The sequence below is a fragment of the Ambystoma mexicanum genome, chromosome 11 (assembly GCF_040938575.1).
Source record: "Ambystoma mexicanum isolate Mex_15411 chromosome 11, UKY_AmexF1_1, whole genome shotgun sequence".
Taxonomy (NCBI): Eukaryota; Metazoa; Chordata; class Amphibia; order Caudata; family Ambystomatidae; genus Ambystoma; species Ambystoma mexicanum.
The window spans coordinates 1287396434-1287409113 of record NC_090934.1 but is presented as its reverse complement, the minus strand read 5'-3'; the positions used below and the strand labels follow the sequence as shown (position 1 = coordinate 1287409113).

The 12680-nt window shown below is 47.1% G+C and overlaps 1 protein-coding gene across 1 annotated transcript in view; it reads right to left on the bottom strand.

Annotated features, from left to right (window-relative positions):
- The window catches only part of ATP8B4 (ATPase phospholipid transporting 8B4 (putative)), a 5389235-nt gene that overhangs the window by 2610882 nt on the left and 2765673 nt on the right, over window positions 1-12680 (bottom strand). The window lies entirely within an intron of this gene.

Genomic DNA, 12680 nt, shown 5'->3' with positions numbered 1-12680 from the left:
GTTAAACACGGTCTGCGAGGCAACGAAAGCCACGATTCGGGGAGTCGTAAACACTGAGGGAGCACACAAAAATAGGCCTAGGTTAAAAAGGGAAAAAGAGCTGGAGATAACACTTAAGGAATTAGATCTTCGAGCAAGTCCCAAAGGGTGGGGGGATCCTAACACAGATTACTGAGCTTCGGAGGGAACTCAGGGACATCAGGCAGCACAAAGCGCTGCAGCAATCGGGATACCTAAAACCAAAATGTTATGAAAAGGGTGATAAGGCCCACACCATGCTGGCCAACCGATTGCGGAAACAAAGAGCAGACAGGGCAATACCTATTATTAAAAATGAAACGGGTCAAGGTCTGTCAAATCGTAGGGAAATTGTAGAGCGCTTCTTGAGATTTTACATCTCCCTATACACGGTCGAAGGAGTAGGAACAGAGAGGGACATAGAACAATATTTGTCAAGGTTCCCCTGGGGGTCGATGGCGCAAGAACATTTAGACATGTTTAATGCCCCAATTACGGCAGACAAAATCCAGGTGGATTTATCTTTTTTCACATATGTCTGATAAATGTGACAATATATTTTTGTAATATGTTCTATAGTTACAACAATATACATTCTTTGGTCTTTGGAATTAATTGACGGTTTCTGCACATTGCACTGTTCTGTTCTTGTTACACTTCTATTTTGTATTTAATTGCTTACTTATGTTTAGCACATGTGAACTTGCTAAAGAAGAAATAATTAGTGTCACATTGTTTATTTATTATTTTAACATGAAGAAAAAATAATGTTACAGCCAATTAAAGAGGGCTGCCTTGAAACATACAAGTTGTAGCTTCATTCATTTGCACAATGACCATGCGAACCTAGAAACAGACTTTGGACGGGTTCATAGAACAGATTTATTCTAGCCAATATATTCTTTAAATAACCAAAACATACACTAGCCATGGTATGTCCAAAACAACAAGTGTCAGGACATCTTCTTGTTTAATATATTTTGAGCCCATAGTTCTTTCACATAGGGCTGTCCCTCCAGTTACCTTTATGTTAACCTCTAACCAAGCATTGATCTTAGCCCTGACCAAACTATTATCAAAGATTTTTCCAGAGCAGAAATGGGTAACACAACAGGGTGAACATGACTGGTACATGATTTGGGAAGCCTAAATTTACATTTTTATTAGAGTTATCATCTAATATATCATGTACAGACATGATTACGAAGGTGCAGCAAGGCGTTGGAATAAAGCTTCTTTCCGTAAGCCTCCAAGATCGTCTCCTCCTTGCCTAACAGCACCCAGGAAGAGGTGGCCGAGGACGGCTGAGGCTTTGAGTAGAGTGACGCTGCAGCGATCACCGAAGAGTGTGGTTGAGGGTGTGCCGACAGCAAGAGTGGATCCCCCTCCATTTGCCTATACTTGGTGTTGAGGCGCTGACTTGACTGGCTGGGCCGAGTGGGGCTTAAACCACCTTTTTTTGGCCAAAGCGACGACGTCTTTCTGCATCCAGATCCCTGTTCTACCCGCGGGGCATAGTGTGAGGACCTAGGCCAGGACCACCGCCTCTGGCTGTTCGACCTCGGGTTGAGGAAGCCCCAAGTACTCTGCCAAACCTACAAGCCATTTGTGGAAGGCCTTGGCCGCCGACGGCATGTCAGGGTCTTCTTCCTCGTCTGTGTCCACCAGGGTGTCCGGCTGATCCAGAGCGGGTGTATGAGTGCTGGGCGCCGAGGGCTGCGGTGTGGACACCAGAGCCGGAGGCTGCAGCAGAGGCTGGTGTGGAACCGCCTGAACTGTGGGAGGCAGGGGAGCCGGAATTGAAGGAGTCAGCAAGGGCAGCCGGGGCTGCACCGGGGCCTGCGGTGCTGGAGCTATAGGAGGAATGACTATAGGCGCGGGTGGAGGGGCCGGAGGGAGCATGTCCCTGATCACATCCCAGAGTATGGCCCCATCTGAGGAGATCTCATGAATGTGAGGAACTTTTCAAACAACCTGTCCTCACAGGCCAGTGGGGTGGCAGGTAATGTTGACAGGGTAGCAGGCAACTGCTGGTCGGTGTGTACTCTGCCCAGCTAGCTGCGGGGTAAACCTGCCCTGCGATTCTGATGAATAAGCTGTAGGTTACATAACTGGTTGACACCAGTCCCACCTTGTAACTCATTCTCCCACTGCTCCGTTCCAAGGAGCAGTATCAGACGAGCAGCCATCTTGTCTGGCGCGGCAGCCATCTTGTCGATCTGTGTGCCACGTGCCTGAAGTTGTGGTGCTTGGCTCACTGGGACTGGCCCCCTCGAGGACTCTTGGCGGTGGAGCATGAAAACTACCCTGCACCTCAGGACGGGGCCTGGTAGGCGTATTGCCCTCGGCAGTATCGCCGGTAGTGCTGCATGCAGGCGCCCCCTCAGACATCTGTCAAGTACTAGGGCATAGCCCCTCGGGTGTACACCTGGTAAAAGAACCTTCTGGTCCCTCAGCACTGTCTCCGGAAGGATCTACAGACCCCTCGGCCTGGCGGGCAGTAGCTAAGCTAGCCTCGGTACCTGTGCTGGTGTGAGAACCTAAGAGGTTCCTGCGCTCTGGCGTTTCCTTGGAAAGGAGTCACCCTTGTGGGGTGCGCTAGAAAAAAGCAGCCTTCCCTTGGGCCTTGACCTGTGTCTGACAAAGTCCTTCAAGTCCTCTGGAGGCGAATTTTCGAAGAACTCCCTCCACCTAACTAGCCTGTTCTTCAGAGCAAGCGGTGTAAGTTCGTCGCACGTGGTACAACCCTCCCAGCCGTGGTCGGGTCCAAGACAGGAGAGGCAAAGAGCGTGGGGATTGGACGTAGGGAAGAGCCCCTTGCAGGCTGGACACCTGCTGAAGCCCCCTGAAGTCGACATGCACCGGGGGGGCCAGAGGACCGAGTACCTTATTGATGAAAAAAGACAAAAAGACAGAAGAAAGTATCCGGGGAAGAGCGCGTGGTATTACATGGCCGAAGCCAAACTCAGCAGCGCTGGTGAAATTGGGCTGTTCCCGTCGACGTGGAAAAGTGGACTGAGGAGTGGAGCCAGTGGGCAGAGCCAGGTCCGCTCCCCGCACGCCTCTAATTTTAAAGGGGAAGAAGGTTTTTTCTGGTGCAAAAGGTTCCGTCTCCCATCCCTAGCAAGGGACGCCCATGCAGTATGGAGGAAAGGGGACGGGAGGTAAGAGTAATTGTTAACACCAACGGCGGACAATGTCACCCCAGCGTACCCTGATGGCTGTACTTTCCACAGAACGCAGAGGGGGGGGGCGGTTGCCATAAAAATCCTCTCCTGTGCCTACCAGCCTGCCCCTTCATTTGCTGTTTGCCACCGGCACCATCTCAGATCATACTTTGTCTATTCCAGCTTCACGCTTATTGGATGTAGCGGACACTGTGACAAACCACTTCCTGGTTCCACCTGCAGCACCAGGAGCGAGAACCTGTTGACCATGCACAAAGGGGATAGTTCTTTTCTCCATTTAACCCCACTCAGGGCTCCTAAGTCCCCAAGTCACCCAATTAAGTAAGACACTCATTCTACCTTCGATTTCCTTACCAATGGTGTTCCCGAAGCTTGGGCTGTAAATGTAGTTAAGTCTTTGCTGAGCTGGCAGTTATTAGAAATCTGTTATTAGTTGTGATTGAGGGCCAGGGAAGGGGAGGAGGGTGACCTCAGGAAACTTCCCATTGCTTTATCCGCCGCCATGGGGCCTGCCAACTTAGGCTCGGAATGCTCTGCAAAGCTAGCTACACTCAACCCAGTGATTCCTGAAGAGAATGTTGACTGCCACAAGTTTGATTCTATGAGCCCCTCCATGGTCAGAGCCCCCTGTGAGCTTAAGGTCTTTGATTGCACGATACAGCCCCGGGTCAATCTGCCATTATTGCATAATTTGATCAAGGATCCCAACATGGCCCCCAACCCTAACGTAGAGCCCACTATACTGGAGGTCTGCGACCCTAGCTCTACGGGAACATTATGCCCCAGTACAAAGGAAACTGGAGTATATGGTCCCCAGCATAGAGGGACCACATTCAAGTGCTATGACCAAGGGGGTCAAGAAGTGCTACTCTGTTCCTCCACGGGGTACAAGCAAGAACCAAGGGACGCCCTCTTAAATAAATGCCTACATTGGCTCTGCACTGTTAGAGGTTGCACTTTTGTGTCCATGGAATACATGGTGGTCTGCCACAGAGTGTCTCGCAAGGACAATAATCCCCAAGACTCTGTTAAATTGGAGTTTTGGGAGTGAGGGTGACCAAAGATGTCCAGGGAAGATGTGGGTGCACTGGCCGGATGACTAAGAGCAGGACCTCAGTCAGTCCATATTCCCACCCAGGATCCGTTGGCCCACATGGATCTATCCAAAATAGCTATCCTTTATCTGGTGCGAACCTCACACCCCTGGGAATAAGGCCTAGTGTGAACTAATGTGGCTGGGGCGCAAGGAGTGTGTGGCATTGCAAATTGGGCTTTGTTTAAGATACAATCTTGTCTCCTTTGTTCCCCAGTTGTCTTCATCTTTTTTTAAACCTTTTTTTGTTATGTGGTTTTAAGACTACTAAGTACTATCTTGTGATAGGTTGCACTTAGATGGTTGACGGCCAAATAAAGTTATTTGATGAGTATTAGTGACTGATAGAGAGGTGGAGATGAATAGGAGATCCAAAGAGTTATGCCTGGTGTGGGCTGCTACGTTCTGGATAGAGTTTAGAGCATGTTCATTAAGAAAAGACTGAAGTTCATATTTCAGAAAAGTGGTTGGAGAGGGAAGGTTAAAGTCACCTAAGAGAATGAGTTGATGTTTAGTGGAAAGAGAATCAAGCAGTTGCACAAGTTCTTCAAAGAATGGTCCAACGGCCAGGAAGGCGATAGACATAGATGAAGTAAACCAAGTGAGGCGGAACAATAGTAGTGATGGCATATTCAAAAGAGGTGAGATTTGTGAAGACTTGAGGTGGGATGAGAGTACGTGGTCGATGACTCCACCTCTGTCAGTAAGACAAGGAGAGTGAATGAAGGTTAGATTTCAGTTGTGTAGGGCCAACAGGATCACATTGACAGATGTAGAAATCCAGGTTTCAGTGATAGCAAGGAGATTGAGGAGAGAAGAGCTGGCGTGAAAGTAGTCAGTGATAAAGGAAGGAGAGGTTGCATACAGACTGAGCCTTCCAGATTACAATGTTCAATTGATGCAGTAAGGAATAGTAGCGAGAGTCTCAGAGGAAGAGGGGCGAGGTGGCTAGGTGTTAGGGGAGGTATGGTGTGCTCTTTGGCTTGGGTTGCTGGAAGTAGGTGAAAGAGATGGAGTAATAGGAGGTTTGAGATGTGGGTTTGATGATAGGGCTAGGAAGGAGGAAGTTGTAGTGTTATTGGAGAAAGCATAGTGATAGGTGAGTAGGAGAAGAAACAAGAGCAAATGCATTATAGGTGAGTACTGCAGTGTGGAGAGACACCCCAGTAGTAAACTATAAGTACTTACAGGTGCAGCAGGCAGGATGACAAAAGCAAAGGCTCAGAGGGGAAGAGGCCGGTCAACGGCTGGTTTTTGTCCACTACTCTTCCGCAATTGGCTGGGCGCCCCTTGGAAGTTCAGATAAGACGTCACACATCTTGTCACCTGATCGCCTAGGTGGTCTGTGGTCAGTGGTGTTGCTGGAATGGGGCGATTTCTTCATGATTGGTTTTCTCAGAGGACCGGTATGGATCCCCTAGCCACCCTCGGTCCCCAGTATCTGGCAGAGGACAGACACGTTGTCCCACTACATGCAACTCCCAGGGCCCCAGTCTCTCTTCAGCCTACTAGGTCAGACCAATCCTAAAGGTTTAATCTATAGCCTGAATTCTGGGAATAATCTACAAAATAGTGGAAAGGTCCTCCCTTCCCAGGTAAGAATGCACAAAGCTCTCCCTAGCCAGACCCAGAAATACAACAATGAAATTGAAGGAGGAAGGTAGCTAGTGTAGGTCTGGATACAGTCACCACCTGACCAGGTGCTTCAGAAGAATCACATTTATGGCTTTACAAAATCTGCAGTGAGGGCCCACTTCCGCAAACACAATATTTCAAGCCTGCGACTTTCAGAACACTGGGAAACAGATGCAGAAAGTAAAGCTACATCACCATATTTTCCCTGATGAGTCAGTTTTGCACCGCGAAAAAATGCATCAATTCTCCTGCTCGCCCAGTATCACAAATGAATCAGAGCACTTCAAAAACATACCCACCCTGTTGCTATCGCTACATTCCCATGCTGGAAACCCTACAGCATCCAACTAAGTGAGCTACAGGGAGGGCCAGAAAAGCATGTGTAAAATCAAAGATGGTGGTATAAGGGAAGCATGATATCACAAGTATGACACTGACACAAGAGGTACAAGTTTCAAAACCTTTATTCAATTTTTGGGGTTTGAGAAAACTCCTGCTTTGCCCTAAAGCTATGATGGGAGTAGTCTCTACCATCAAATAATAAAGAAAACACAGTCCTAGTCAGTCTCTGTAAAATCAAAATGGCCTATATTAACTAAACCTAATGCCTGCCCAATCTCTTAATACAAAACATGTGTAAAGGGGAATATGTATGCAAAGGGAATCAGTGTTAGAATGTAAAGGATCAAAGTGACTGAGTCAGCTCTCCTCCCCACGTTGGACAGCACAGAGTAAGGCGGCCCCCGTAGATAGGACCACACACTCTGGCTCCGATTCTCAAAACAAAGGCAGTTCAAAATGTGGATCAAGCCCTCCTGGCCTTCCACGTTAAAGTCGCTTTTTCCAACATTCCAAAAGTTCTTTCCCAGTTCAACAAAAAGGTTCACGTAGGTCTCCCTCCATCGGGTTGGGATCTCTCAAAGCTGTAAAAATTCACATAGGTCTTCCTCAGCCGGCTCCGACCTCTCAATCAGCACTTGCAGGTGTTCCCTTCACCAAGCTTAATTCAAATTCGTCAGGGGTTCCCTTCCCCTAATGTATCACATTCCCGGCCTCCCTCAATCGAGCACCGACCTTTCACAGATGTCGGAGACTTTTGAAAGTGCAAGGTTTTTACTATAGACCTTGGCAGGACCACTTCGACTTTCTCTTCAGCTCACACTCTCGTGTTATTTGCTCCAGTGTCTCTTGGTCTTGGTAGTTTAGTACCATAAGCACAAAAAGTTAAGCATTCACCTTTTCACTTCCCCGTTTCCCGTGGTTAATCTTGACCATTACGCATTTCAGAGTTCGTTCACTTTGTTGCTTTATAACAAAACATTTCACATTTCACAGAGACTTTCGAGTGGGCTACTTCCTTTCGCCGGGCCACTCTGCTATTCTGCATCAGTGGCTTCACAGTTATCAGCCACTTAAAGGTTCATCACTGGTTAGCTTTCTTTCGCATCACATCATCAACCTTCACTTGTGAGATACACTGTTGCAGCTTCATTCTTTCCTTGACACAAACTGGCCTTTCATGTCTTTCACTAACTCACCAGTTGTGCGCCTTTCTTTCTTGTCTCTACGGCTTTGATTCATGAGTCAAGGTTAATACCACAGGCTTGGCCTCACCTCCCCAACTCTGTTGTATACCTGGGAGTGTCTCTGGCATCCTTGAAACACAATGCAGGTTTCTTCTTGTCTGTGTTTTGGCTTTCTCCATGTCACCTTCACGGTTTTCTGGAGGCAATGACCTCCTGCAGGGAACTTCAGGAGTTCTCTACCCTTTTCTTTAGTCCCTCTATTGGTCGTCCTGCTCCAGTAGGTTCACCTTCGCCCCGGAAGATCTGCTCATTCTCGTATTCCACCTTGCTCAGAGTGTGTCTCTATGTTCCGCCTTTTATCCATCTGGGGATAGCTAATGGTTATCTGATGTCTGTGATTACATTCAAATGCATGACTTTACCTGACCCAATTAGCGGTACATGTCCAACAAGATATGTAAGGGTTAGCCTCTTTACTCTTAGTCGCCCTCTTCCTCTGCCCAGTGTTTGTGCAAAAGGGAGGGGGGGATTGGGATATTTGAGAAACTTGTAAAATAGGATCGGGCATGGGTACGGGAAACAGGGGAACACCGTGTCCCATCATCTCTTGCCTGATCCTCATTCCCGCGAAGACCCCTCACCGAGGTCATCCTCCCGCACTGGTCCACCCCCAGGGTCTGGATCCAAAGGCGATGGCTGTGCCCTGACAACCTGAGAGAGAGATTCATGAGGACTAGTAAGTGAGACACCCTTTGGTTTCTCACAGTGGGCAGGCCAGATATAGGCTTGGTCCCAATCACTAAGGCCAGATCAGACACAGGTGATTTAGCTATCCCCCAATTCCCCCTCACTGGTGTAGACCCTCAGTGAAATATCCACCCAATGGGAAGAGGGAGGAGAGTATAAATACAGCCAGTCGCAGTTGTAGAGTGTGGGTTACAGGAGGAGGAGGAGGCGGCTCTTGTTTGGTTGTGGCTAAAAGGCAGTGTAAGACCAGGCAGCCTACAGGGTTGGAAGATATGGGGTATGTGGCATTAGAGGAGAGCTGGAGACGGCAGCACGATCTGCAAGGGTGAGGAAGGAGTTGATAGAAGCAAAAGATCTAGTGACATCTTGAGTGGAGGTTATAACATCAGTGGTAGATAGGAAGGAGGTAGTGACATCAGGAGTTGGGAAGGAGGTGGTAGAATCGGGAATGGTGAGGGATGAGCTGGTGACGAAATTGGCACAAAAGGAAGTGGTAACATCGAGGGAGGAGAAGGAGGTGGTTATACTAAGAGGGGTGCGATAGGCATGGTAATATCAGGAGAGACATGGAAGAAGGTGATAACATCAAATCTGGAAACGAAGGAGGTGATAACAAAGAAGGAGGTATGAACAATATAGATTGAGCATGAGGAGATGGTAGCTATCAAGAAAAAGGTAGGGTTCGAAGGTAGGGTCCTAAGCCATTCACTGGACATAATGTAAGATCAGGTAGAGGAAACAGGTCTCCTGGATAAAAAAAGGGAAGAATCAGAGCCCAGGAATGACAGTGAAGCTGTACTAACATCAGAGTATAGTGAAATAGATGGAGTGGGGAGGAAGCAAAGAAGATCTACCAGTAAATAAGATTACAAGGAAGACCAGGACGTAGTCAGTCAGATTATGCAGGTTCATATGGTAGGACGAGGAATGAGATGGTCTGGGATAATATGGTCAGTACATAGAGAGGAAGGGGCAGAGGTCGAGGGTTTGGTCATCGTGCTCGTAAGGCCCCTTTCTAGCTTTCCCTGATGGCTACAATAAGTGAAGAATGGACTATTGACAGATGCTCGCTAAGTTTGGTGACTGCATTAGCCCAGGTGTACAGCCCCCTGAAAAGCCTCCACAAAGAAACAGATAAATAAGCAGGTTTGGAAACTCTGATTCCCACAATGCCAGGGAAGGAGGAGGAGGATCAACATTACTTTAAAGACTTGGAAAATAACAGGGCTTGGGAAGTCTGCAACATCAAAGAAGAGGGAGGGAGTGCAACCTCTTAGGAACTCTGAGGACTGAGGCTTTGGTGACAGAGCCCAAGAGGAAGGCCTGGTCACCACATCCCACATGTAAGATATATACCTGACTGTTTTGTTGTCACTACTTTTTTTTATAGGGGAAGTTCCAGGCTACCTTTTAATTTACCCCCTCTAAATATTTCTTAAATAAACCTAGACAACAAAACTATGTGGCTTTGCGATCATTGTGGCCCTACAGTGATGTAACCTGATAGTAGCTTAACAGACATTCTTTCTCTGGAATCTTGATCTATCATTGTTTTACTGTTTGAAATAACGGCTGACTTATTTCAAGTATTTTAATCTATGTCACATATGGCTCAATCAATTCACTTTGTAGCAATGGGAGTAAGCTTTCCATCTTGATATATAATTGTTTTTCTGCATTTATTTTCATATAACTTATTACATATTTCTTAGTCTATGCTTGGTCATTTCAAATGGACATGATATGTTTACAGATAGATTTAAGAGATCCATTATGTGAATGCGAAATGTGGCATACATGATTGTGAGGGGTCAGAAAAGTGAGACGGACCACATTGTGAAGTTTTCTCAACATATGCCATTTTATCAGAATATTAGGCTGGATGTACACCCCACTATCCCTACCCTGATGAGGATTTCCCTGCCTAAAATAAACTAAAGCAAACACTCTAATAAAGGATATCTGTACCTTACACTTAAACATACAACAAATAAATAAGGAAATACATGGAAGTTCAAAACAATATTGATTGAGTTCATAAAGTAACCAAAGTCTGTGTTTAGAACCTAGGCGAACTCCCATTCCCCGGGTTTAAATGTGATTCTGCTTCACAGTTCTGGAAAGGAACTCAAATAAATCCTGATTTGAAACAAAGTTCCAATATATTTTGATGCAACTTCAACTTGTCAACAAAAGTTCCAACATAAAGGATATAAGGCTCTTCTTTCTCTTTGCACAGTTCTCAGTTCATCAATTGTAACAACAATTGTCTTAGTAAGGATATGACTTTTTGAAACAGCTTTAATTTACTCTTCTGTTAGTACCAAAACAACATAAATTGTCTTTGTTTGCACCACCAAGTACCATTTCTTAAAATTCAGTCTGGTCTACTCCCATGCCAGATTTACAGCGTATGTTTGCCATCCGGGTCTACTCCCATGCCCAAACAGGGCAGGGGATTCACTATTCACCCAAGATCCTCACTATTCACTCAGGTGATTGACTACTCACCCTGGACCCCCCTCAGCCGGGCTCAGATCCCTTTAATACAACAATCGTCATTCAGATCCTCTTTCACAATGTTCATAGAATATTCTTTCTCGGGTGACTCACAGTTCACACCGGATCCCCCTAAGTCGGGCTCAGATACCCTTCCTAATACAATTAGTCTCCTTCAGCTGGGCTCAGACCAATTTTAGTTAGCATCAACTATCGAAGACTTTCGAATGTGCACAGGGGTTGGATTGACCCGTTGCAGGACCACTTTAATTTCACAATTCCTTTTTACATTTGCCACCTTTCAGTTGGATACCTAACAGAGACCTTAGAATAAGCACCCATGTTGTGCCGGACCACTCTGTTTACGGTATCTGTCTTGGCTTCAAAAGTTCAGTCATTGATTTGCTGTTTCATTATATTGGTGTCTCTTGTCTCATACGCTTCACACACTGTTTTCTTCAGTTTTCGCTATACAGTGTTGCCGCTTGCAACTTTGGCTTTAACGCAGACCGGTCTGGTATCAGTCTCACCAACTCACCGGCTGTGCTGACCTTACTGGTGCTGCTTTGTTGTAGGAGCCCAGGACAGTACCACAGCAGCAAATGATCCTCCCCACCTTGGCTATCGACGCAGGAGAGCTCTGGGTACCGCCGACACACAATGCAGGTTTCTTCAGCTTCGATTCCGGGTCTTATGTTTCTTGAAGGCTCATGAAAGTAACAGCCTTTCTCTGAAAAGGTCAAGGGTACTTCCCTCCTTGCAACCCTCTTCGGTCTTGCCATCTCTCTCCTTGTATTAAACGGCCATCTTTGAATTGCTGCTTCCTCGTTTGCTTTGTCTTGCTCAGATTGTGCTTTTGTGCCCCGCCTTTTATCCATGTGGGGAAGTTTGATGGAAGTCAGGTGTGTGTAATGATCAGTAATTGCCTGACCATTGTATTGGGGCATGTCAGGCATACGGCTCGGGTGTTAGTCCGTTTTCTCTCACAGTGAGCTGTCCAGGAGAAAGTGTTTGTGTCGCAAACGGGGGGTGGGGTGGATTAAGTTCCTAAGTATCCTATGTGGTAGGATGGGGAAAAGGTGTTACAGGGGAGGGGATACTGCATTTGGCTGTCCAGTGTCCCACTTCCACTCCCTGAAGATCCCTCCAGGTAATCATCCCGCACTGGTCCACCCCTAGGAACTTGATCCAAAAGCTATCAATGTGTCCTGGCTACCTTGATGACAGATCCCCGGGGACTAGCGGGGGAGACACCATCAGGTTTCTCATACTCCTCACGACCAGGTAAACTGCTTCCATGAGTCTGCCTTCGTCCACGCCACCTTCCAACGGAGCTTCTCCCTCTCCGGAGGCCCTCCGGTGCACGCCAGCCACTGGAGACTGCCCCAAGGCTCCCGGGTGCATGCCAGCCACATGTAACAGCCTACTGCACACTTCCTGCTGTGCAACCTCTACAAACTGGGTAACTAGGGGGTAACCTTTCTTCTTCCATGCTTCCAACTGCGCAACCTCTGCACTTCAGATTTCTAGATGCACAGACCCTCTCAGGACTGGCAACTGATATCTGCCACACAAGGGTCCCTGCGTCTTCTCTGTCCTCCAGCTTCTGCCTGGGCTGCCAACATGGACCACCCTGCTTCTTGCTTCCTTTGCTTCTTTTCTCAAAACAACAAATTCCTGTTCCCTGTGGAGTGCACCTGAGGGGGCCTTTAAAGCCTCTCAGCCTCCCTCAGGTGTGGGTCATTTGATTTAATAATCTGACTACTCCTGCACCATTGCACCTCCTCAGCCCTCTTCCTCATCCCAGTACTCAAGAGGATTATGGGAATTGAAGTCCCTAATGGAAAACCTGGACTTTTGAGTTTATGTTGGTTTACGTTTAAACCTCAATGTATTCTTCATACGACTCTTCAAAGAAACATTGTAAGGATTAGTTTTCAACCCTGATTGATAAGGAAAAGGCTCTATTAAACC